At 36.8% G+C, this 27,313-nt stretch overlaps 1 pseudogene; it reads right to left on the bottom strand.

Annotated features, from left to right (window-relative positions):
* Nucleotides 1-5,774: 5,774 nt before the first annotated feature.
* LOC119533362 lies at nt 5,775-5,930 on the bottom strand (annotated as a pseudogene).
* Nucleotides 5,931-27,313: the final 21,383 nt, after the last annotated feature.

The following is a 27,313-nucleotide window of genomic DNA, read 5'->3' as shown; positions in this document are numbered from 1 at the left end:
TGGATTTTTAAAAATGTTTATTCTGGTAACATATACAACCAAAAATTTCCCTGTTAACCACATTCAAATATAGAATTAAGTGTTGTTAATTACATTCCCAATGTTATGTCACCATTGCCACCATCCAATACTAAAACTTTTCCATTATCCCAAATAGAAGCTCTGTACAATTTTAAGCATTAAATCCCTATTCCCTATCTCCATCCTGTCCCCTGGGAATATATTAGCTGTGGCTTTTTCATATATGCCCTTTATTATGTTGAGGAAGTTTCCATCGATTCCTAGTTTCCTAGTTTTCTAAATGTTTTTATCACAAAGCAGTGCTATTAAAACAGCTGAAAAAGAGATCAGACTTCAATTCGAGATATAAATGAAGCTGATCTGGTTAGGATTAAGGCAAATTGGGCCAAAGGGTAAAAATTGATATTGACTGTGTTTTAAAACTTCAACTTCTGTGTGATACCAAGGGAAGAGATGTTTATTTTGTGCAGGATCTATATTTTCAGTAGCACACTATCTAATTTAACTTGTGTGGTCAGTATATTTGAACACCATAATTATGTGGAACATTGAATAGGGAATGAGATCTGATTGGTTTGTACAGGCTGGTGTGATACCCCAATATATCCCAGAGTAATTTGGGCAGAGAATAAAAAGGTATTTGCAAAGCACCCTTGAGGGACTGGGAAAAAAATGTGGAAATATTAAACTCCCCCAACTGGGGAATTCCTGATATTCTCTCAAGCATTGGGGACTACCAATTTAATAGGCCAAGCCCTTGATCTTGGTGCTTGCCCTTATGAAACTTACTCCTGCAAAGGAGAAGCTAAGCCTACTTATAATTATGCCTAAGAGTCACCCCCAGAGAATCTTTTTTGTTGCTCAGATGTGGCCTCACTCTCTAAGCCAACTCTGCAAGTAAACTCACTGCCCTCCTCCATGTGGAACATGACTCTCAGGGGTATAAATCTCCCTGGCAATGTGGTACATGACTCCTGGGGATGAGCCTGGACCTGGCATCATGGGATTGAGAGAGTCTTCTTGGACCAAAAGGAAGAAGAGAAATGAAAGAAAATAAAGTTTCAGTGGGCTGAGAGGTTTCAAATAGTTAAGAGGTCATTCTGGAGGTTATTCTTATGCATTATATAGATATCCTTTTTTAGTCTTTAGTGTATGAGAATAGCTAGAAGAGAATACCTGAAACTGTTGAACTGTAATCCAGTAACCTTGATTCTTGAAGATGATTGTATAACTATATAGCTTTTATGGTGTGACTGTGTAATTGTGAAAACCTTTCGATGGACACTCCCTTTATCCAGTTTATGGACAGATTAGTAAGAAAACAAAGACAAAAAATAAATAAATATTAGGGGAGATAAAGGGTATGGGATGTTTTGAGTGTTCTTTTTTATTTTTATTTTTTTGGAGTAATGAAAATGTTCAAAACTTGACTGTGGTGATGAATGCACAAGTATATGATGATACCACAAACCACTGATTGTACACTTTGGATGATTATCTGGTATGTCAATATATCTCAATAAAATTGCATTAAAAAAAAGAAAGCACAGGGACCCCTTTTGCCTATCTGCATCACATTCGAATTTCTTAATGAGATTTTTAACCCCAATACCTGGTTGGGGCTACATATGTCCTCATATTAAGCCGTATTTCCAATTTATCCCCAACATGAACTCTCCTATCCATTACTCAGATGTACTATACTATATTCAATCCATTGGACTAATAAAGAATCTCATTTACATACAAAAAGTGGTGCTAGATTTTGTCAAACTCCTTTTCTGTATTAATTGAGATAATCATTTGTTTTTTCCCTTCATTCTGTTAATGTAGTGTATTATATTAATTGATTTTTCTTATGTGGAACCTCTCTTGCATACCTGTAATCATGGTGTGTAATTCTTTTGATGTGCTGTTGGTTTTAGTTTACTAGTGTTTTGTGGAGGATTTTTGCATGTATATTGATAAGAGATATTGTTCTGTAATTTTCTTTTCTTGTGGCTTTTCTTTGAGGTTGATGTTGGCCTCATAGAATGAACTGGGGAGTGTTCCCTCTTCTTCAAGTTTTTTTTTCTTTTTTTTAAATTTTTATTGGGGTTGTTCAGATACCATACAATTATCCAAAGATCCAAAGTGTACAATCACTTGCCCCAGTACCCTCTTACAGCTGTGCATCCATCACCACACTTAATTTTTGTTCAATTTTTAGAACCTTTTCATTACTCCAGGCAAGAAATAAAGTGAAAGATGGGGGAAAAAAAATAAAAGAAAAGGAAACTCAAATCCTCCAGTATCCCTAACCAACCCCCCTCAATTACTAACTCGTAGTGTTGGTATAGTACATTTGTTACTGTTTATGAAAGAATGTTGAAATACTACAAACTGTAGTATATCGTTTGCAATAGGTATATGTTTCTTCCCTATATGTCCCTCTATTGTTAACTTCTAGTTGTATTGTCATACATTTGTTCTGGTTCATGGAAGAGTTTTCTAATATTTGTACAGTTAATCATGGACATTGCCCACCTTAGGATTCAGTTTTACACATTCCCATCTTTTGACCTCCAACTTTCCTTCTGGTGACATATATGACTCTGAGCTTCCCGTTTCCACCTCATTCACATGCCATTCAGCACTGTTAGTTATTCTCACATCTTGCTACCCACACCTGTTTATTTCCAAACATTTAAGTTCATCCTAGTTGAATATTCTGCTCATACTAAGCAACCACTCCCCATTCTTAAGCCTTGTCCTGTATCTTGGTACCTTATATTTCATGTCTATGAGTTTACATACTATAATTAGTTCTTATCAGTGAGACCCTGCAATATTTGTCCATATGTGTCTGGCTTATTTCACTCAGTATATTGCCCTTGAGGTTTTGACATCAACCCATTTTTTTTTTAAGGTGGTTTTGTTCACACCCCATACATTCCATCCTAAGTAAACAATCGATGGTTCTCTGTATGGTCACATATTTTTGTGTTCACCACCTTCACCACTATCTATATAAGGACATCTACAATTCTTCCACAAGGCAGGAGGGAGCATCAAAGAAGGTAGAGAGGGAAAAGAGAGAGGAAAAAAATGACAGCTAGGAAGTAGCAAAAGGAAAAGTAATCTTAAATCAAAGTATGGTACAGAGTCAGACAACACCACCAATGTCAAGTGTCTATCATGCCTCCCTATCCCTGCTTCATATCTGCATTTACCTTGGTATATCACCTTTGTTACAATAAAGAAAGCATAATACAATGATTCTGTTAGTTATAGTCTCTAGTTTACATTGATTGCATCCCTCCCCCAATGCCTCCCCATTTTTAACACCTTGCAAGGTTGACATTTTCTTGTTGCCCTCATAAAAGATCATATTTGTACATTTTATCACAATTGTTGAATACTCTAGATTTCACCAAGTTACACAGTCCCATTCTTTATCTTTCCTCCTTTTTTCTGGTGTCTCACATGCTCCCAACCTTCCTCTCTCAACCGTGTACATAGCTAACTTTGTTCAGTGTACTTACATTGCTGTGCTACCATCTCCCAAAATTGTATGCTGAACCACACACTCCCATCTTCTTCTATCACTCTGCAGTGCTCCCTTTAGTAATTCCTGTAGGGCAGGTGTCTTGTTCACAAAGTCTCTCATTGTCTGTTTGTCAGAAAATATTTTGAGCTCTCCCTCATATTTGAAGGACAGCTTTGCTGGATATAGGATTCTTGGTTTGAGGTTTTTCTCTTTTAGTGTCTTAAATATATCACACCACTTGCTTCTTGCCTCCATGGTTTCTGCTGAGAGATCTGCACATAGTCTTATTAAGCTTCCTTTGTATGTGATGGATTGCTTTTCTCTTGCTGCTTTCAGGATTCTCTTTTTGTCTTTGACATTTGATAATCTGATTATTAAGTGTCTTGGCATAGGCCTATTCAGATCTATTCTGTTTGGAGTACGCTGAACTTCTTGGACCTGTAATTTTATGTCTTTCATAAGAGATGGGAAATTTTCATTGATTATTTCCTCTATTATTGCCTCTACCCCTTTTCCCTTCTCTTCTCCTTCTGGGATACCAATAATACATAGATTCTTGTACTTTGTTTCATCTTTAAGTTCCCGGAGATGTTGCTCATATTTTTTCATTCTTTTCTCCATCTGCTCCTTTGTGTGTAGGCTTTCAGGTGTTTTGTTCTCCAGTTCTTGAGTGTTTTCTTCTGCCTCTTGATGTTTGCTGTTGTATGTTTCCATTGTGTCTTTCATCTCTTGTGTTGTGCCTTTCATTTCCTTAGATTCTACTAGTTGTTTTTTTGAACTTTGAATTTCTGCCATATGTGTGCCCAGTGTTTTCTTTATAGCCTCTATCTCTTTTGTGAAATATTCTCTAAAGTTTTTGAATTGATTTAGCATTAGTTGTTTAAATTCTTCTATCTCAGTTGAAGTGTATGTTTGTTCCTTTGACTGAGTCATAGCTTCGTTTTTGTTAGTGTAGATTGTAGTTTTCTGTTGTCTAGGCATCTGACCTCCTAGGCGACCCCAATCAGGTTTTCCCAGATGAGAACAGGGTCAGGTCACAGAAGGAGGAAATATTCAGTATCTGGTTCCCCTGATGGTTTTTCTTAGAGGATTAATACACCTGTGCTTTTCTGTTCGGCAGGTGCAGCCTGTCACCTCCTGTATAAGGGGGTGTGGCCTGTGACTCTCCTCCCCCAGGCTTTGGGGTCTGGTTCCGGAAAGGCGGGCGGTAAAGCTGGGCCCCTCCCTTTCCTTTGGGAAGCTATGCCCCTCCAGAGAGGTCCCTGTCTATCAGGAAGTTCTTTGTTTCTCTGACTCTGCTGATCAAAGTGTTTTGATTTTAAAATAGCTGAGTCTGTCTTTACTGCAAATCGCTGTGGGCTGAAAGCGGCTGCAGTTTTCTCCACAGAGAGCAAAAGGGACAGAAAAGCTCCCAGGTTCACCTGTCAGCCTCTGGGCCTCTTGTCCTGAGACAGATATGTCCCCCGACTCTCCCAAGGTCAGTTGTCCCCAAAAGCCTCTGTCTGCTCGTTGAGGAGTCACTGTCTGTGTTTAGCAGTTAACATTAAAATCCCAGATGGAGCTGGGCTGCGGTACACTAGCTTGTTCGGAGAGTGCTGTTCTCTAGCACCGCGCGGCTTCTGTGAGGGAGGGGCTCTTGGCTCTCGGCTCTCAGCGTGGGTCCGCAGTTTTACTTACAGATTTTATGCTGCGATCTCGGGCATTCCTCCCAATTCAGGTTGGTGGATGATGAGTGGATAGTCACATTTGTCTCCCCGCAGTTATTCCTGGTTATTTACTAGTTTTTTGGTCATTTATGAATTGTTCCCAGGGGGACTAGCAGTCTTCTACTTCTCTTTATGATGCCATCTTTTTCTCCTTCTTCAAGTTTTTGGAAGAGTTTGAGCAGGATTAGTGGTAATTCTTCATGGAATATTTAGTAAAATCCACCTGTGAAACCATCTGGTCTGGGCTTTTCTTTGTTGGGAGGTTTTTGATTCTGATTCGATTTCTTAATTAGTTAATGGTTTGTTGAGATTGTCTATTTCTTCTTTTTTTTCCAAACAAAAGGCATAACGTGTTTATTACTATACTAACTTATTTATGCAGAAGCATAAAAACAAAGAAAAATCAGGTTTTTCCTCAATCAAATAAGTCCAACTGTTCCAAAAAGGGAACTTTTTCAATTTGAAGGTGCCACTGAACTTGGTACAGAATCAACATGTACGTCATCATATGCAATTCCTTACAGATCCAGCTTGGTTCTTCTCCAGTGTCTCCTCTTGGAGTTGTATCTGATTTTATTTCCAGTTTTCATTCAAATCCATTGAGGAATGGGATGATTCTGTTTTTGTTTCTTGGATAGAAATTGCTTGATTCTAAAAGTCTTATGAGAAGACATGGCAAAGCTGGCAGTCAAATGCACACACAACAATGGAAAGAGAAAGAGTTGTCTATTTCTTTTTTAGTCAATGTAGGTTGCTTCTGTGGTTTAGTTATTTGCCCATTTCATCTAGGTTATCTAATTTTTTGGTACACAGTTATTTGTAGTATCCTCTTATAGTCCTTTTAATTTCAGTAGGGTCAGTAGTGAAAGCCTTTTCATTTCTTGTTTTAGTTATTTGTGTCTCCTCTCTTTTTTTTCTTTGTAAATATAGCTGAAGGTTTGTCAATTTTATTGATGTCTTCAAAGAACCAACTTTTGGTTTTGTTGATTCTGTTTTTTTGAACTCTATTTCATTTATCTGAACTCTAATCTTTGTTATTTTCTTCCCACTGCTTGCTTTTTGTTTTAATTTGCTCTTCATTCTCTAGTACCTCCAGTTTTGAGGTTAGGTATTTGTTTGATATCTTTCTTCTTTTTTAATGTAAGCATTTAGAACTATAAATTTCCCTCACAGCACTGCCTTTTCTGCATCCCTTAAGTTTGGGTATATTGTGTTTTCAATTTCATTCCCCTCAAGCTATTTCCTAATTTCTTTTGTGATTTCCTCTTTAACCCATGGGTTGTTTGAGTACTTTGTTTAATTTACACATTTTTTTTTGTGAATTTTCCACTTCTCTCTCTTTTATTAATTACCTGCTCCATTCCATCTTGGTCAGAGAAGATACATTGTATAGTTTCAATATTTTTTTAATTTTCTGAGGCTTGTTTTGTGACTTAAGTTATGGTCACATAACTTACTTCTCATTTCTACCTGGATATGTTTTTCATATATTTTCTTTGTGGTTACCATACTATTAAAATTTAACATCCCAAATACAAAAGAATCATATTTTATTTGATACTAAGTTGACTTCAATAGTGTATGCATATACTGTTCCCATACCTATCCATCCTCCCATATTTTTTTGTACTTCTTATTGATTAAGTGTTTGTACACTGTATGTACAAAGCCATCAATTTATCATTACTCTTTATGCACTTGCATTTTGCACCTGTAAGAACTACGAAGCGGAGTTACATACTAAAAAAACACAATACAATAGTCCTAGCATTTATTATTACCCATATGGTTAACTTTATTGGAGGTCTTATTTATATATGCTAAATTAAATCACTGTCTATTGTCCTTTCCTTTCAGTATGAACAATTCCCTTTAGCATTGCTTCTAGGGCAGGACTAGTTAATCAACTCCCTCAACCTGTTTATCTGAGAATGTCTTAAGCTCTCCTTCATTTTTGAAAGGAAGTCTCAATGGATAGAAAATTCTAGGTTGACAATTGTTATATCTCATCACTCTAAGTATTTTAACCTACTGCCTTCTTGCTCCCATTGTTTCTCAGGAGAAATTAGTACCTAATCTAATTGGTACTCCATGGTACAGAACACATTTTCTGTTTTAGCTTTCAGAACTCTCTTTGCCCTTACATTAGACAATTAAATATATGTTGAGACATATTTTTCTTCAAGTTTATCCTGTTTGGTATTCTCTGGGAATCTTAGAGGTGCATATTGACTTCTTTTGCTAAGTTTGGGAAGTTCTCTATCATTATTTCTTTGAATATTCCTTCTGTACTTTTCTCTCTTTCTTCTTATTCTAGAACTTCCATAATGCACATCTTGGTGCACTTGATAGTTTCATTAAACACTACCTAGTTGCTAAGATTTTCATGAAATTTCAGAGTTCCAAAAGAGCTGATTCTGTCAGTTTTTGCAGCTTAGTGGTTGCCTCAGTGGAAGGACTGATTCTTTGAGCTCTCTATTCCCTCATTTTCATGTTATCTGTTTTTATTATATTTGTTTTAAGGAAAGAAAAATTTTTAAATATTATGGTTTGTTTTTCTGTGTGTTTCCATTCCTACTCTCCCTCCTTCTGGAATACTTCCAGTTCATAAAGGATTAATAAACCTGGAAACACAGGAGACCTAGGTAATATGACAGGGTGATGATACCACATTGAGAGTTCAGTACAGATTGTGCTACTTACCGTTTGGAGATTCAAAAAATGGTAATATCTAGGTTAACTTTGATGAGAGGGAGACCATACTGATGAATCTATGCATAGGCTTTATCTTACTACCTTAGCTTCTCTGTTAATGGGCACATTGTGTAAGTGCTGAGGTATATGATCAAAGACAAATGTTGGCTGACATCTACAAGATGGGTCATCCTTTCCACTGACTATTCAGTGCTTTCTCTATGTTATCTGGTAACCATTAACCTAAGACACAAAGATCCTCGCATTTGAGCTTATTCTCATAGGTATATCCCCTCTTTCTTCTCCAGATCTCCTTGTCTTTGATTTTCTAATCTTGCTCCTCCTAGACCCTGATCATCTAGATAATTGATTTGCTACTAACCAAGAGTCCATGTATATCCTTAGCTCTTACAACTTATCCCTCCAAATAAAGTTGAAAATCAAGTTAAGTACTTAGATTTCTACCCACTAGGAGGATTTCTCTTCACAACTGTCCTTCATTTCCATCCCCTGAGAGAAACTGCACATATGGTAAGTAGTCCTGTTTTGACTAACATCCATATATAGAGTGAACCTATCTGTAAATATGGTCTATTTTTCATTTTTTATCAGCTAGCCAAAAGGACACCCCACTGAGACCATAGATGTGAACTGAAAGAAAGGAATCAGTGCAACAAAGATAAACGGTATTGGTTTTGGGTCAACTCTTTATGTAACTTATTTGCTCTCTCAGAACTCCAAATGCCCTATTATTATTATATGGTAGCTTGCTACTGTTCCCACTCAATCTTAGGAGTTGATGGGCATGACAATATCCAGCTCATGATAAATAACACTGGTGGATAGTCACTTGATGCTTGTTTAGGGCTCCATTCAAAACTTGGCAGCCTTCCCCATGATTTGAAACAGCATTTCTGCATGTGGTACATACTCTTTAAAAATCCAGTAACTCTACAAAATGTGGGCTTTTGTTCTTAGTGGTAGGAGGTACATGTTGAAATAAATTGTCTTTCATATTTGAGTGGGTATTCTAGTATGCCTCAGACCTTTGTTCCCTATGTTAGCTTGGTTGTTCTGAGAAGCAGACACCAAGATGGGATTACATGTGCAAGATACTTATTGGAGGAAATACCAGTGAGGGAAAAAGGGGAAGACACAGGAGTAGGCAGGGTGGATCTTCAGATCATGATGCAGGTCTGACATCTGTATAAGAGAATAGAAATTAAGGAGGATTTGGAAGGAAGTCTACAAGACTGCAGAGCAGTTCTAAGAAAGTTTCATCAAGCTTACAGAAGTTATGAATCAAAGTTACTCATTAGAGCAGTCAGCCCACATCAAAGAGGAATGAGCCAGCATTTGTACCACCATAGTGCTCAGTTGTTGACTGGGAACAACCTGGGAGTAGCATGATCTTGGCATAAATGTAGTGGTGAAACTAAGAAGACACCTATGTTTCCTATAGCCAGTTCTCTTAAAGATCTGGGTGGTACATTCCCATAGCTGTCACAAGATCTCTAAAATCTTCACCAGCTCCCTCAAATATTTTGAGAATTTTCTCCCTTCTTCTGTTATGCAGATGTGTTTGTAGGCCATCCAGAGTATTTGCTATTTTCATGCTCACTAGGTCTAAGTTCAACGTGATGTCATCAATACAATGACCCAGTATGATAACCCATAGGATATCAAGATGATCTAGGCTCCCTTGGACTATATTGTGTCAGACGGGGAATTAGCCAACAGGGCCATGGGGCAAGTTAATGAAAATGTATTGCCATTTGTTCCAAGTTTAGTGCAAACTGCTTTTGCTTCTTTCCTGTTGGATATTGAAGAGAACAGATTGAGGGTATCAATAGTCACTAAAAACCAGAGACTGTGTTTATCTGTTCCAGTAAAGATGCTGTCTCCAGCACAGCACCCATGATCGAGGTTATCATTTGTTAAATTTATTGCATTGTGCCAACATCTGCCCCAACCTATCTGTTTTGTTTCTGTTTTGTTTGTTTTTGTAGGGCCATACTAGTGAATTAAGCAGGGTTATGTTGTGGGTCACCATCCCTACATCCTTTAAAATTTTGAAGGTTTTCTCTTCATTTCTACCTGGGTTATGATATTGCTTCCAATTTACTATCTTGGCTAGGGGAGTGCAGTTTCAATTGCTTCCATTTGGCTTTTAAACCATTGGTTAGGGAATGAAGATGAGGGTTTTGTTAGCTCCTAAGTACATTTATCCCATTCAGGGACTAGAAAATTGAACAAAAGGTGGTCTGCAGGCTCATTGAACTCACTGTGAGATAGACTTAGACAGACATGGATCAAGAATCTATTTATCATATGGACTCCATTTTGCCCTGCTCTAATGGGGGGTGTTGGTAACCTGTCACCTCAGACTCTTTACTCATTAGTCCTGAAGATATTGGAATATTTGCCTTTCTCTAGAAAATGTTTACCTGAACAAGGGATATAGGTCCTTTTGAGGGATACTTGGGGGAATATTTTGTGTATACTTGCTGTACAGATGCAGGATCCTTCATTAAGAGTGTCTAACCTCTCCTTCAACTGATGGATTGAGGTCTGAGGAGCAGCTCAGATCTGGAAACTGAGTGGGGATTTGTGCTTTTTTATTGCTGCAAATGACGTCAGCCTTCTATTTGCCATCTCTAAATCTTTTTTAAAAACTATATAAGTCAAGCAGTATTGTCATTGGCTTCCTGCCTGTTTCACCCATAGGAATACCATAGTCTCTTAGCAACCATATAGGCCCCAGTGCCTCAAGGCCCCCCGCTTGCCATTTTGTTCTCGCTGCCCATTACTGTAATTATCTCCACCTTTCCTCAGACTATTAAGTGTCACCATTTAAACTCAGCTATTCTGGAATTTTATCATCCCCATTGACCCTAGGGAACTGAGTTCAATGTCCACTATCATCCTCTCTGGCTAACAGAGGTCAGATAGCACTGAGCTTGTCAACCAGGCCATGCCAGCTTCACTTGAACATTTCATGTTACCTAGAGAATGGAGTGTCCTCTGGGCTCTCCCAGGGCACACACTCACCTGGTGATTTCTTTGGTTTCATATAATAAAACATTTTAGCAGTCACTCTTCTCTGAGCCTTATGACCTCTTTCTCTATGTGCAATGAAAGCAATCCCAAAATCAATACTTTGTTTATTATAGGCCAATGGTTCTCAGACTTTTTGGTCTCAAGACATATTTACACCTTAAAAATCAATGAGGCTCTAAAACTCTTTTGCTCATGTAGATTATATCTATCAATATTTATCACATTAGAAATTAAACTGAGAAACATCAAAATATTTAGGTATTACTTCATTTAAAAATAAAAATAATCCCATTACACATTAATAAAAATAGTATATTTTTATGAGAAAAAAATGTGTTTTCAAAAAAATAGCAGAACCATGGTATTATTTTATATTTTGCAAGTCTCTCATATCTGACTCAATAGAAGATAGCAGATTTTCATATCTTCTTCTGCATTTGATTTGTATTAATCTGTTTTGGTTGAAGTATATGTAGAAAATTGAACTTTGCAGAATATGTAATTGGAAAAAGGAGGAGATATTGTAATAGCCTATTCAGACAGTTGTGAATATTCTTTAATACTACACCAAAACTTGACAAATAGTCATTTCTTAAAGGTCAATTGTGATGTGGAATCCAAAACAGTTTCCATGAACTTTTTGTCCTCTGTTACATTAAAATCCATTGGTCTATCATACATTTTAAATAAATCTTTTACCCATGCATGATTTTATAATATCATGCATTGACCATTTAGAAAATATTCACTATGTTATGCAGCTCTTCTAAATGTTGATACATTTATTATACAGTATAAAAATTACATTATTTAATAAAACCAACAGATCTCATCATAATGTCTTTAAGTTTTGGGAAGTGGCCAAGCTCAAGAGTATAACAATTTTCCACAATTCTAATTTTTATTTCAAACCTTGAATTTTATCATCATCAACAAATACTGTCAGTTGTTTTCCTTGAAATGACAGGCTTGCTTTTTCATTTTTGAGAAAATGACTGCAAAATAACTAAGCCTGAATAACCATAATTTGCCTGTCAGTTGTTATTTCAAGGAAAAATCATATTCCATTAAAAAGGGACTTGTTCAGCTCTCAACTGAAACAATTACAGCAGTGCTCTTCCTAGATATAACTACTGTACTTAGGTATGCAGCAAAAGTATAACACTTCCTGTTTTGTCATGCAGAATATTTAAAACATATGTACTCCAAGATCAAGATTTGAAAAATTAATAAATTTAACTGCTTCACTGAGAACATTCCTAAAACGGCCTTTAAAAATGGCAGTGAAGAATACTAGAGTAGTTTAGTGCCTCTGCTTGGATTTCTGCTAAGGTGCCAGCCATCTAACACACCATTGCTTTGGCACCATCAATGCAAATGTCAACACAACAGAATAGGCAGAAAACATCTTAGTATTATGATGGAAATAGTTTTGACTTCGTAATCTCCTTGAAAGGGTGTCAAGGATCCCTAGGGGTTTATAGATCGTACTTTACAAACTGTTGCTGTGGAAGCATCATTTCCAAATTTCAAGGTTCCATTCCATCAGTGTATTAGGACTGGTTCCAGGAGTCTTTGCCAAAATTTTAAATCCTGAATCATGGGAGGATACCCCAAATAAATAATCTCTCTCCTATCCTCCCTGTCCAAGTCCATCTCCTCAATAACTCTTCCCATACATGCTCTAGTTTCTGCCCATGCATTAGCCACAGCCTACCAAAATTGGCCTAGGAATAATCAATGTGATGAGGCATTGATTTTATTGTACCAGACTGAATTTTATTTGTTTTTTATTGAGGAGAACAAACTCACTTTGTAAGTGACCACATTTTCATGCTCTCTAGGCTGTGGAGGTCTGCTCTTCTCTAACAAGGAGGAGGGTCTTCTTCGGCTGGCCCATAGAGTTCAAAGGAAATCTGGGGACTCAGTTTTCAAATATCTCCACCCCAAGTCTCATGGTCCCATTTCTTTCTTATCAGGGCCCTGTTTTCAACAGAGAACGCTTGCCATGGCAATGAATTCAGCTTTTGACTCCTGCTATTCTTACCAGTCAAATATTAATCTTGATTTTCAGCACATTCTTCCCTCTGACCGCAGGAAATGAAGGTGTCTTCAAAGATTCAGTAGAGGCCTTTGGTCATTCACAGCAAGCCCAAAGTTAATATTTGGCTGACATAAACCTGTCTTTCCTATCTTTCCTTTTCTCACATTCCCAAGATAGTTAACAAAACCAGTCAACTGCATCATCCCTATCATGAGTATTCCCGTATATTTCAAGTGTTGAAACTATGTATAATCCAGTGTTTCCTCTCTCACTTGTGATTCTTCCCAATCCACAAAGGTGAGAGCCTTAGTAAATTTGATGCTGCAGCATATCAGAGTATGTCACCACTCCACTTATTATCAACAATGGAAACCCTTTGCCATTTGGCTGGCGAGTGATCTAGCTCTAGAGTATCATCCTGAGGATCTGCTTTCTAGGGCAGTTTAGGTTCCTGCAAAAACCAAATATGAGACATGAATTTGGGTAAAAGCAATTATTTGGCAGTTGATCCCAAGAAGCAAGTCAAGAAATAGGGAGATGAAATGGAAAACAAAAGCCAATAAGTGAGTGTTAATTAGCAGGTTATCCTTGTTGGCAACTGGAGCTCAAGTATACTGTGAACTCCCTCTGAGACTGTGTCAAACACATCTCAGAACTGTCCCATTTAGGAGTGAGGAGGCTTTTCATTCATTCCTTTCCCTCATTGGGTGAAGGTCACTACTGGGGCATTGGCTCTCTGCTTCCTTCATGCAGTGCTAGGCGTGGATGAAATCGGCTCCAGCAGCCAGGGAACACCTGGCAGGAAGATACTTGAGGTAGGAAGCCAAGTCTAGGACTCCCATCCACTAAAGCTCTGGGTGGTGAGCTCTGGTTAGGCTAAGGGCTATGGGCAGGCCCTGACAATGTCTGTCAAGGTCCCTACCTCACAGCCACACAAAAACACATTCAGGAAAATTAAAGGCTTAAGTGTAAAAGGAAACATTGTAAAACTTTTAAAGATAACTTAGGATCTCGTAATAGAGCAAAATTTCTTTAAAATGATACACAAAGCACAAACCATAAAAGGAAAGATTCAACTATATTAAAATGAAAAATTTCTGTTTACTAGAAAACATCATAGAGTGTGCCGGTTTGAATGTATTATGTCCCCCAAATGCCATTATCTTTGTGGTCTTGTGGGGCAGACGTTTTGGTGCTGGTTAGATTTGCTTGGAATGTGCCCCACCCAGCTGTGGGTGATGATTTTAATGAGATGTTCCCATGGAGGCGTGGCCCCGCCCATTCAGGGTGGGCCTTGATCCGTGGAGCCATATAAATGAGCTGACTCAGAGAGAGGGAACTTAGTGCAGCTGGGAGTGATGTTTTGAAGAGGAGCAAGCTTGCTAGAGAGGAACGTCCTGGGAGAAAGCCATTTTGAGTCCAGAGCTTTGGAGCAGACGCCAGCTGCCTTCCTAGCTAGCAGAGGTTTTCCGGACGCCATTGGCCATCCTCCGGTGAAGGTACCCGATTGCTGATGTGTTACCTTGGATGCTTTGTGGCCTTAAGACTGTAACTGTGTAGTGAAATAAACCCCCATTTTATAAAAGCCTATCCATCTCTGGCGTTTTGCATTCTGTGGCATTAGCAAACTAGAACATAGAGTAAATAAAAATGCTATATGCTTGAAGAACATATTTGTAATACATATAAACAACAAAAGATTAATGTATAGAATATTTAAAATCCTGTGTATCAGTAAAGAAAAGACAACCCAATAGAAAAATGAGAAAAATCAATGAAAAGAAATTTCATAGATGAAGAAATAAAAATGTTCCATAAATACTTTTTAAATATTCAAACTCATTACTAACCCAAAGAAAGCAAATCAGAACCACAAAATTAGTAAAATTTGAAATGTCATAATTTATCAGGTGTTGGCAAAAATGTGGAGGCACAGATTTCTCATCAACTTTTGAAAGATGTGTAGATTTGCATAACTTCTTTGAAATGCAGATTGGGGTTTGGTAGTGGAGTTGAAGATGTGTATTTCCTATGATCTTTCAATATCAAATTATCAATATATCAATGGGTATATACCTAAAGAAACTGTTGCACATTTATACCAGGATACAGCCTTTTTTTTTTTTTTTTTTTTTTTAATGTTATGAAACTGAAAACAAATTGGTGTCAGGAAGACTGTGTTTGAGTTTTTTCTCAGTTACTAAATAGTTGGGTCACTTTGGACAAGTCACTTAACCTCACTGCACCTCAGTTTTCTCATCGGTGAAATGAAAATAGTAGCCCCTAATAAATAGGCTTGTTATGAAGATGAAATGAGAAATGTAATGTCCCTACAAATTTGCTTTTTTGTTATTTTCTCAATAAGTGTCAATAAAATTAATGATTATTATTTCATAGCAAAGTCCTAGAAAGGATAATAAGACATAGACTTTTTTCTACTACAGGATGTTGTGTGACTTATGTAGTAGAAAATTAAGGATATTGTCATTTCCCTCTCAAATTATGCTCTTGCTATTAAATCAACCACAGATTTGCAGTCTCAAATGCCATTCCAGAACAGAATCAGACTTACCATTTTAACAGGATCCCCAGGCTATTTTTAATCAAAATGGTGTTTGAGAATCTCAGAACTAGATTTAGATCATAGTTTGCAAGTCAACTTCCTCCTCTTTGAATATAACAGATAAATGGTCAGATTCCCTAAACCATTATGTAGATAGGACAAAGAGGCATCTTGAATGGCCTTAAGTGAAATATTAAATACTACAATTACATTGAATAGTACATGTGTCCAAGTCTTTTTCTCAGCAATTTAATTCTTTCTGGTATTTTATCTTACAAACTTTAGCCATATGTGACTGATCTACATTTGCCTTACTTGAATATTTGGTAAAACATTTTTACTATAATATTGTTGAAGTAATGGATGAAAACATTTTCATTCATGTATTCACCCATTAAAACAAGCTTTTTAAAATATTTTTTTATTAGAGAAGTTGTAGGTTTACAGAAAAATCATGCAGAAAATACAGTTCCCATATACCTTCCCTATTATTAACAACTTGCATTAGTGTGGTATCTTTGTTACAATTCATGAAAGAACATTTTTATAATTGCATTATTAACTATAATACATTGTTTACGTTAGGGCTCACTGTGTAGTATAGTCCCATGTTTTGTTTTTTTATTCCAGTAACATATATACAGTCTAAAATTTCCCTTTTAACCACATTCAAATATATGAGCACCTGTTCTGTCGTGTACTAGGGTGGCAGTACAGAGAATAATAAAACATGGCGCCTGTTCTCAAGGAACTCTCCTTCTAACGGGGGATGAAGGCATCCACAGATCTAATGGGACTAATGCTTTGATAGAGGACTTACCGGGTCATATGAGGGCATCGGTGAGGGGCAGCTCACCTGGACAGAGAAAGGTGGGAAGTTGTTGGGAGGTTTCTTCTTGATGCCGGAGTCTGCTTTTTAAAGGACAAATATTAAATGTGCTTGGGAAGGAGAAAGTAAAAGAACATTCCTTGAAGATGGGATGGCATAAGCAGAAATTCCGAGAGAAGCAGGATGATTTCATCGGGGCATTTCAAATAGCCCCGTGCTACTGAAGCATAATGTGCAAGACAAGGATTGGAGGGAGCAGAGGCTGCCGGGCAAGAAGGGCATTGCAAGCACACATTGAGAACCTTGTAGTTTATCTTGTCGGGTGGTATTAAAAGGTTTTTAAACAGAGAAGAGTCCAGTCAGATTATCATTATTGGGGGAACACTCTGGCTGTAGAGTAGAGGACAAAGGGTGTGGGAAGATAAACCCAAGATAGAGAGACCAATTAAAGAGGCCAAAGCAGGAATTAGGGAGCTTGTTTGATGGTGAGATGTCAACATCACAGCCAGCCACAGCGGCAAAGCTTCAAAGAATCCTCAGAGCAGCTAAACATCTCGACACTCTCTACAGTCATCTTATGTCTATTCCACTTCTCAGGACACTATTGCAATCATTGCTTTAAATGAGCAAATTCTCAAGATATCCACCTCCTCCATCCATCCACTTAGACTGTAAAAAATGAAACAATTAAATCCTTTATTATACAAGCATCTTGAACAGAGATCAAATGTAATTCATCCCACATGCTGTCAGCTAATTAAAGTATTTGTACCACAGATTCCTCAGCCTTTCACACAACCTTGGAGGAGCACTGGGGTCTCAATCCAGAAGAAAAACAAATCACTCTCCATTTGTCCCTTATTTAATTTATTCCACAATAACAGCAATGTCAGTACAGAGTGGTGGTTTCAAGTTTCACATTTACCCTGGAAGCTAAATTGTACCTTCAGAAAACTGCCTGCAGGTGAGAAGAAGAAAATTACATCTGAAAGAAATCTTTAAACCAGGATGAACTGGTTGCTCTTCCTTCCTCTATATCCTGATTTGTCTTAGCCATTATTCCCCTCACATCTCTATTCATTCCCCTCTGTGATCTCAGCCCAGTGGGAACTTGAGATACTAGAGGAAGATGTGTAGTTTTCCAGCGTAGTGAGGAAGGTTTTAGTGATAGTAAATGAGGAAAATCCAAGTCTTCAATATGCAGAGCTAATTGACCTGGTACTGGGCATGTCGAGAAACTCACTAAGTTCTGTTGGCCATCTTTGTCTGAATAACAGCATGATCTCACCTAGAATAGGCAGGAGGTCAGAACTTGCAGATTCCTATCAGATGGCACAGTCTGCTGCCAGGTAAGTAATTGTCTCTGGGGGCTAATGGTCTATATTCCCACATAGAACATTTGAGCTTCATGTGGGCAAATGTCAGCATATTTATTTTTAAGAACATTTATTGAGCACCTTAGTTTGGGCAGGATGCTACTAAGCCTAACTATTGGTGGGAGGATACAAATCTTTTTAGCATTATTTCCCAGCACTATTCTGGGAAGATTTCTTGCCAAAAAAATTATAAAGTTATTGCCACCCTAGTACACTACAGAACAGGTGCTCATATATTTGAATGTGGTTAAAAGGGAAAATACAGTTCCCATATATCTAGAAACTCAGTGCTGAAAGGGTTATCCATAGGTAATCTAGTGCAATGTATTCTGATGTTTGAATTCTCCTCTGCAATAGCATGGTTGACTGCTGGTCCAGCATGCACTCGAATGTCAATAGGGTCTGGGAACTCTCAATTTAATGAGGGCTCTTTCAACCTCTCAGATAATTTAAAATTCTTGCATTGTTCTTCCCCCGTTATTGCATGTCATACCCTTTGGTATAACATGAGAGAACAAGTCCATTTCCTACCCCCTTTACATATTTTAAGATATCTATTTCACATTGCTATGACTTTTCTAGCTTTAAACCCCCAGTTTATTATTCAATTTTTCCTCATAAATAATATGGCTTCAAAATCTCTCTCTCACCTCGTCATTTTCTAGTGGATTCTAAATTGTCTCCCTCCCTCTCGAAGAGTGGATTTTAGCACTGAATATCAGTCTCAGCTATGCCCAGACCTGTGGAAAGTAAGGCAGAACTAATCCTTCTGTCTTTCTAAAAATCCTACTTTTATTAATGTAGCCAACATTCTATTAATTATTGATTCTGGTTGGGTTTTCCATAGATCAGTATCTCTAGGGCTTCTCCACAGGCTCTTCTCATACTACTTTGCCATCCTCCAGACATACTTGTGATGTGGTATATGAACAGTAATTCTTCCCATCTGGGCTGAAGGTCCAGCATAATGTAATATAATCCTGAACACAGGACAAGTCTTAATTCTACTCTGAAACTTCTCCAGCCTTTTCTCATGTCTTATTAATTTTCAGAAGTGGAGTATGGATGAAAATGAGGAGGCAAAGAGAGTGAGAATGAGAGAGAAAGAAAAAGAGGTTGTACTGAGTGTAAACAGGGTGGCAAAAAAGTATATAGAGAAAATATTGGCTATGGTCATCCCCCCTACGTGGGACTTCACTCCTAGGGGTGTAAATCTCCCTGGCAATGCAGGACATGACTCCCAGGGATGAATCTGGACCCAGCATCTTGGGGTTGAGAACATCTTCTTGACCAAAAGGGGGATGCGAAATGAAATGAAATAAAGTTTCAGTGGCTGAGAGATTTCAAATGGAGTCAAGAGGTCACTCTGGTGGACACTCTTATGCACTATATAGATAACAATTTTTAGGTTTTAATGTATTGGAATAGCTAGAAGTAAATACCTGAAACCATCAAACTCCAACCCAGTAGCCTTGACTCTTGAAGACAACAGTATAGCAATGTAGCTTACAAGAGGTGACAGTGTGATTGTGAAAGCCTTGTGGATCACACTTCCTTTATCCAGTGTGTGGATGGATGAGTAGAAAAATGGGGAAAAAAAGCTAAATGAAAAATAGGGTGGGATGGGGGGATGATTTGGGTGTTCTTCTTAACTTTTATTTTTTTATTCTTATTCTCACTTTTTCCGGTACAAGGAAAATGTTCAAAAAAATAGATTGGGGTGATGAATGCACAATTATATGATGGTACTGTGAACAGTTGATTGTACACCATGGATGACTGTATGGTGTGTGAATATATCTCAATAAAATTGAATTAAAAAAAATATAGGCTATGGAATGTTAAAAAAAAAAATAAGTTCCAGTACCTATGCTATCACTTATTAACCCTATGACCTTGGGAAAGTTATTTAATTTCTATGAGCTGTAATTTTTTCATTTTTGAAATGGGAAGCACTATAGTTACATATAAATATAATATCACATAGTGGAAAATGAAATGAGATACGTGAAATCAGTTGCTATATATGTTGTCTTGCCTTCATTCTTCTTCATTTCTTGTCCTTTTAGTTTCCTTCTCTTTCCTTTGTCCTTTCTTTCATTCCGTCTAGAAAACCGAAGAGCCAAATAAAACTAAAAGTCTGGGGAAAGAAGGACTTGAGAGAGGGAAGACACTTACCAGGTGGAAACACAGGGAGTTCCTGTTAAAACAGGGACTGTAAGCAGAAAATTACCACTCAGAACAATTCTTCATCAACTCTTGCTTTACCTAATCTAAATGAATTCCAGTAGCAAAGTAATGATACAGTTACACATTTCAAATAAATATGCACTTATTTTCCCAGTAGTTAATATATTGAAACACTATATCATATCTGTAAAGTTGGAAATGCTACCACAGACCAGTTCTTCACCTTAGCTTGCATCAGTAATCCAGCATGGCATGCTTCCCCCTGGCCCAGACAGGCCTCCAACCCTCATCTCCATCTTCCAGGTAGCCATTAGCTATTGTTCCATGCTGGCATTCATCAGTGTTTTTAGAAAGTCTAAAATAAATACATAATGGCCTAAAGTTTTCCAAATTCAATTAAAACTATAAAATCTCACTTCTAAGAATATCAACATTTCCAGGCACTTGAAAACTCTATCAAGGCACATTATAATCGAATTGTTCAAAATCAGTGAAATGCAGCTAGACTTTTAAGAGGCACAGTGGAGTATAAAAGAAAAAAATAGAAAATGAATGTAGGCTTCTTGTAAGTAACAAAGCAAACAAATAGAAAGGAGCAATATCTTAAAGGTACTGGAAAGGAAATACTCATCTTAGAATTATATAACCAACAAAAATATCTCTTAAACACAAAGGTGAAATAAAGCTTTTTTCATACATAAAAGAACTGAAAGAAGTCATCATCAGCCAATATGCACTACAAGAAAAGTAAGGGAAATCCTTCAGGCAGAAGAAAAATAATATCAGATGGAAGTGTATACCTACATGAAAAAATGCGCTTAAGAAATTCCAAATATATACATAAATATAAAATATATTTTTCTTAATTTTAAACCTCTTTATTAGATAATTGACTGTTTTTTGCAAAAAAAACCCTGCATTTTTAAAAAATTCAATTTTATTGACATTGTTCACATACCATACAATCATCCAAAGATCCAAAATGTAGTTAATTGCCCTCAGTACCATCATACAGCTATGCATCCATCACCACAATTAATATTTTTTTTCAATTTTTAGAACATTTTCATTACTACAGAAAAGAAATAAAGACAAAAAAGAAAACTCAAATCCTCCCATACCCCTAATCACCCCCCTCCATTATTGACTCATAGTATTGGTATAGTACATTTGTTGCTGTTGATGAAAGAATATTAAAATACTACTAACTGTAGTATATAGTTTGCAATAGGTATATTTTTTCCTTATATACCCATTATTAACTTCTAGTAATAGTGTTATACATTTGTTCTAGTTCATGGAAGAGATTTCTAATATTTGTGCAGTTAATCATGGACATTGTCCACCACAAAATTCACTGTTTTATACATTCCCATCTTTTAACTTCCAACTTTACTTCTGGTGAAAGACATGGCTCTAAGCTTCCCCTTTCCACCACCTCACACACCATTCAGCACCGTTAAGTTATTCACATGATAACATGCTATCGTCATCTCTGTCCATTTCCAAACACTTAAGTTCAACCTAGTTAAACATTCTGCTCATAATAAGCAACTGCTCCCCATTCTTTAGCCTTGTTCTATATCCTGGTAATTTATATTTTGTATCTATGAGTTTACATATTATAATTAGTTCATATCAGTGAGACCCTGCAATATTTGTCTTTATGTGCCTGTCTTATTTCACTCAACATAGTACCCTCAAGGTTTCTTCATCAACCCATTTTTTTTTAAGATGGTTTTGTTCACACACCATACATTCTATTCTAAGTAAACAATCATTGGTTCCCTGTATAGTCACATATTTATGTATTCAGCACCATTGCCACTGTCTATATAAGGACACTCCACTTCTTCCACAAAGAAGGAGGAAGAGTCAAAGGAGGTAGAGACAAAAGAAAAAGAAAAAGAAAAAGAAAGAAAAAAATTGACAGCTAAAAAGCAACAAAAGGAAAGATAGAATTAAACTAAAGTAGAATAAGAGTCAGACAACATCCCCAATGCCCAAAGTCCCATACCCCTCCTTTATGTCCCCCTGTTATAGGCATTTAACTTTGGTATATTGCCTTTGTTACTTTAAAGGAAGCATAATACAATGTTTCTGTTAACAATAATCTCTAGTTTGCATTAATTGTATTTTTCCCCAATACCACCCCATTTTTAACACCTTGAAAGTTTGACATTCATTTGTTCTCCCTCATGTAAAGACATATTTGTATCTTTTATCACAATCGTTGAGCACTCGAGATTTCACTGATTTATACAGTCCCAGTCTTTATCTTTCCTCTTTCCTTCTGGTGTCTCACATGCTCCTACCCTTCCTATTTCAACCATACTCACAGTTACCTGGTTCAGTGTACTTAAATTGTGTGCTAACCATCACCCCAAAATTGTGTTCCAAACCTCTCACTCCTGTTTTTTCCTATCTGTCTGTAGTGCTCCCTTTAGTATTTTCTGTAAAGCAGGTATCTTGTTCACAAACTCTGTCACTGTTTGTTTGTCAGAGAATATTTTAAACTCTTCCTCATATTTGAAGGACAGTTTTGCCAGATAAAGGATTCTTGGTTGGCAGTTTTTCTCTTTCAGTATCTTAAATATATCACACCACCCCCTTCTTGCCTCCTTGGTTTCTACTGAGAAATCTGCTCTTAGTATTATCAAGCTTCCTTTGTATGTGATGCATTGCTTTTCTCTTGCTGCTTTCAGGATTTTCTCTTTCTCTTTGACATTTGATAATCTGATTATTAAGTGTCTTGGCATAGTCTATTCATATCTATTCTGTTTGGAGTATGCTGCACTTCTTGTGTTTGTAATTTTATGTCTTTCATAAGAGCTGGGAAATTTTCATTGTTTATTTCCTGTATTATTGCTTCTGCCCATTTTCCCTTCTCTTCTCCTTCTGGGACACCCATGACATGTACATTCATATGTTTCATGTTGTCATTCAATTCCTTGAGACATTGCTCATATTTTTCCATTCTTTTCTCTATCTTTTCCTTTGTGTAGGATCAGGTGTCTTGTTCTCCAGTTCCTGAATGTTTTCTTCTGCCTCTTGAAATCTGCTATTGTGTGTCTCCATTGTGTTTTCCATCTCTTGTATTTTGCCTTTCATTTCCATAGGTTCTGCCAGTTGTTTTTTTAAACTTTCGAGTTCTTCCTTATGTTCACCCAATGTTTTCTTTATATCCTTCATCTCTTTTGCCATATCTTCCCTCAACTCATTGATTTGATTTTGGGAATATTTTAGGAGATTTGCTTGATTAATAATTAGTTGTTTCAATTCCTGTATCTCAGTTGAATTGTAAGTTTGTTCCTTTGACTGGGCCATATCTTCCTTTTTCTTAGTGTAGTTTGTAATTTTCTGTGGTCTAGGCATCTGGTTTCCTTGGTTACCCCAATTAGATTTCCCCAGACCAGAATGGGTTCAGATCTCAGAATGGGGTTACATTGAGTGTCAAATTTCCCTGAGGGTGTATCTTAGAGTATTCATAGACTTTCCTGTGAGGCCTCCAGCTGCTGTGCTTTTCCTAACCTACCCATCAGGTGGCGCCTGTTAACCTGTTGCTCCCAACTGATGTAAGGAGGTGTGGTCCCTTTAGTTCTCCACTTAGGTTGTTTCTGTTTTGGCTGTTTTTCTTTAGGCCCTGGGGTCTGAGTTCTGAAGGGAAGGCTGGCACTAGAGCTGGCTTTCCCCTCCTTCCCCTTAGGGAAGATACACCCCCTGGGGAATTATCTTCTGCATTTGAATTGCTCCTTTGTCTCTCTGACTCTGTTAACACCACCCCTATCTGGGTCAGAACACTGTGAACTGAAAATGGCTGAGGCTCTCTCCACTGAGCCACCCAGGTTGAGAGAGAGAAAAAGGGAAAGAAAGCCCCCTTTCAGAGTCAGTCCACCCCCAGTTTTGTCGATCGGAGAGAGAGAGCACCCGGTCTTCTGTGCTCCCTCTCCCAGGGCACTGGTGTTTTCTGGCTCTGTAAGGACAGTCATTTATAAAAGCCTCTGTATTTTTCCTTCTTTTTTTTAATTAATTTTTTTTTCCATCAGCCCCATCTCCTTTCCACTGGGAGTGATCTCAGGGTAACTTGCTGCTTGTTAGGGGTTTGTCTTTGTTTGTAGCTTGTATTCAGCAGTCCACATTTGTTAATTAAAACCCCTGTTGTAGCTGGGCTGAGCTATATTCACTTGCTCTGGGAATGCTGCTTTCTCCTACAGTGAGGTCTTGCAGTTCAGCCTGTCATGGGGGAAGTGGGATCCTGGCAGGGTTCCTCAGTTTTTATTTACAGATTTTATGCTGCAATCTCAGCCATTCTACCCAATCCAGATTGGTGTACGATGTGTGGACTGTCACAGTTGTCCCCTAGCAGTTGTTCCAGATTATTTACTAGTTGTTCCTAGTTGTTCATTAGTTGCTCCAGGGGGACTAACTAAATTCCACACCTCTCTATGCCACCATCTTGGTCCTCCCAATAATACTGCATTTTGCTATTCATAACAATATAGAAATAAAATGTATTTAAGCACTATCCCAAATTCCAAGGAGAGGGAAATGGAAACATATTATTATTTATGAACTGATATATAAGTGGTATAAAATTGTTTAAAGCTAGACCACAATGAGTTAAACTTTATACACTGTACACCTTAAGGCAACTTCTCAAAAACAAACAAAAAACAAAAACAGAGTTATTACTACTAAGCCATCATAGGCGGAAAGACCAAAAGAGGGCAGAAAAGGAAGACAAAAGGGAAGAAGGGATGGGAAAAGTAAAAAAATGAGTTGTAAGATGTGGATTTAAACACGGCCATTATAATAATTGCACTAAATAAATGATCTAAACATCTAAGTGAAAGACAGAAATGATCAATGTGGATAAAAAAGCAAGCCCCTTATTGTCTATAAGAAACCAATTTAATATAAAGGCAGAAATAGATTTAAAGTAAAAAGGTAGATAAAGATATACTGTGCTAATACTAATTAAAATGAATTTGGAGTGGCTATCTTAATATCAGACAAAATGCATTTAAAAGAAAATAATATTATGGATAAAGAGGGTTACTTCATAAGGATAAAAGCATAATTTTGGCAAGAAGATATAACAGTCCTAAGTGTGTATGTACCTAATAACAGATCTTGATAATATGTGAAGCAAAATCCTATAGTATTGCAAGGAGAACTAGGCAAATTCACAATTATAAATGATTTCAACACTCATCTCTCAATAATTGAAAGAACAAGCACACAGAAAATCATTAAGGATATAGAAGATGTGAATAACACTATCAACCAACTTAACCTAATTAAAATTCATAGACTGTTTCACCCAAATACACTAGAATAAATATTCTTCACATTCTTTCTACGTATGTGGAATATTTACCTATATAGAACTTATTTTGGGCCATAAAACAAATCTCAATAAATGTAAAGTAATTTAAATCACACAAACTCTATTCTCTGTCTCCAATGGAATTGAATTGGAAACCAATATCAAAGATATCTAGAAAATCCACATGTATTTGGAAGCTAAATAAAACACTTCTAAGTATTCCCTAGTTCAAAGAGGAAATCTAAAGGTAAATTAGAAAGTATTTTGAACTGAATGAAATGAAAACAAAAATATATATCAAATTTTGTAAAAGACAGCTGAAGTATGACAGAAACTTTATAGCTGTAAATACCAACAGAAAAAAAAAAGAAATGCATCAAATCAAAGACTTCAGCTTCCATCTTAAGAAACTACAACAAGTAGAGCAAATTAAACTCAAAGCAATTTGAAAGGAAATAATAGAGATAAGGTTAGAAATCAGTGAAACAGAAAGAGAACATCAGATAAAATCAATGAAAAATAAATAAAACCTCGGTTTTTGATAAGTTCAATTAAATGTAAACATCTAGCCGGACAGTGGAAAACAAAGAGAGAAGACACAAATGACCAATATCAGGTCAGAGAGGTGACATCTGTAAATATTCTACAGCTATTATAAGATAATCAGGGAATATTATGAACAACTTCTTGTCAATGAATTCAACAACCTTGATTAGATGAACAAATTCATTGAAAGACACAAATTACCAAAGCTTATTCAAGAAGAAATGGATTACCTGGAGAGCCCTCTGTGTATGAAAGTAATTGAATTCGTAGTTCAAAACCCACCCGTAAAACATTCTAGGCGCAGGTGACTTTACTGGTGAATTCTACCAAACATTTCAGGAAGAAATAATAATAATACCAATTCTATGCAAACTTTTCCAGAAAATTGAAGAGGGGAAAATATTTCACAACTAAGGCTATGAAATCAACATTACTATGATAACAAAGCCAGAGGAAGACATTAAAAGTAAAGGAAACTACAAACCAATATATCACATGAACATAAATGCAAAAATTATTAAAAGTTTTAACAAATGCAATCATGCAACATATAAAAAGGATATAATTATCAAATGGGTTTATTTGCAAAATGCAAGTTTATTCTAACATTAAAATATAAATAAATGGGATTTTTGAAATCATCTCCAAAATGTAAAGGGCTTGAAATACATCACTACAATTCTTTTAACAAGAAAAATGCTGAAGAAATTGAAAATCAATGACTTTTTCTTGGACCTATCAGAGAATTGAGGTTGCAGGGGAAAACACTACCCTGAAAACTGGAAAGATGGGTGAATACAGAGAATCACAGATGAAATCAGTTTAACTGGAACAGAAGCTGCTGGAGCTATAAACTGGCAGGAACACTTAAACGGTAACTTTGACAAATTGCAGAGGCAGCGGACATCTGGCATGAGAGTGAAAAAAACATTTTTTTAAAAATTTTTCTTGAGATTTCTTCTTTAACTCCTGTAAATGTGTTTATTCTCCAAATATTTGGGGATTTTCTAGCTTCCTTTTATTAATCTCTAGTTTAATTCTGAGCATATACTTTGTATGGTTTCTTTACTTTAAATTTGTTCAGGTATGTTTTATGGCTCAGAATTTGGTCTATCTTGGTATATACTCCATGTGAACTTGAGAAGAACGTGTATTCTACTATTGTTGGATGAAGAATTCTGTAAATGTCAGTTAGACCCAGTTGATTGATGATACTGTTCAGGTCGACTATATCCTTACTGACTTTCTGCCTCCTGACATCACCCTCTGGTGACTATTCACATGGAACACAAATATCTCATGCTTTTTACCTCTTCAGAAAGGTATATCCACCTACCTTTCATCCAGAACTACTTGTCAACAATTTTCCAATCATGTTCCTTCCGAGACCCTAACCAGCCAGCCAAGCAATTAGCCAGAGCCCATT

Source organism: Choloepus didactylus, chromosome 4 (genome assembly GCF_015220235.1).
Source record: "Choloepus didactylus isolate mChoDid1 chromosome 4, mChoDid1.pri, whole genome shotgun sequence".
Classification (NCBI taxonomy): domain Eukaryota; kingdom Metazoa; phylum Chordata; class Mammalia; order Pilosa; family Megalonychidae; genus Choloepus; species Choloepus didactylus.
The sequence above is the reverse complement of the archived record's forward strand: the minus strand, read 5'-3'. Positions and strand labels throughout refer to the sequence as shown.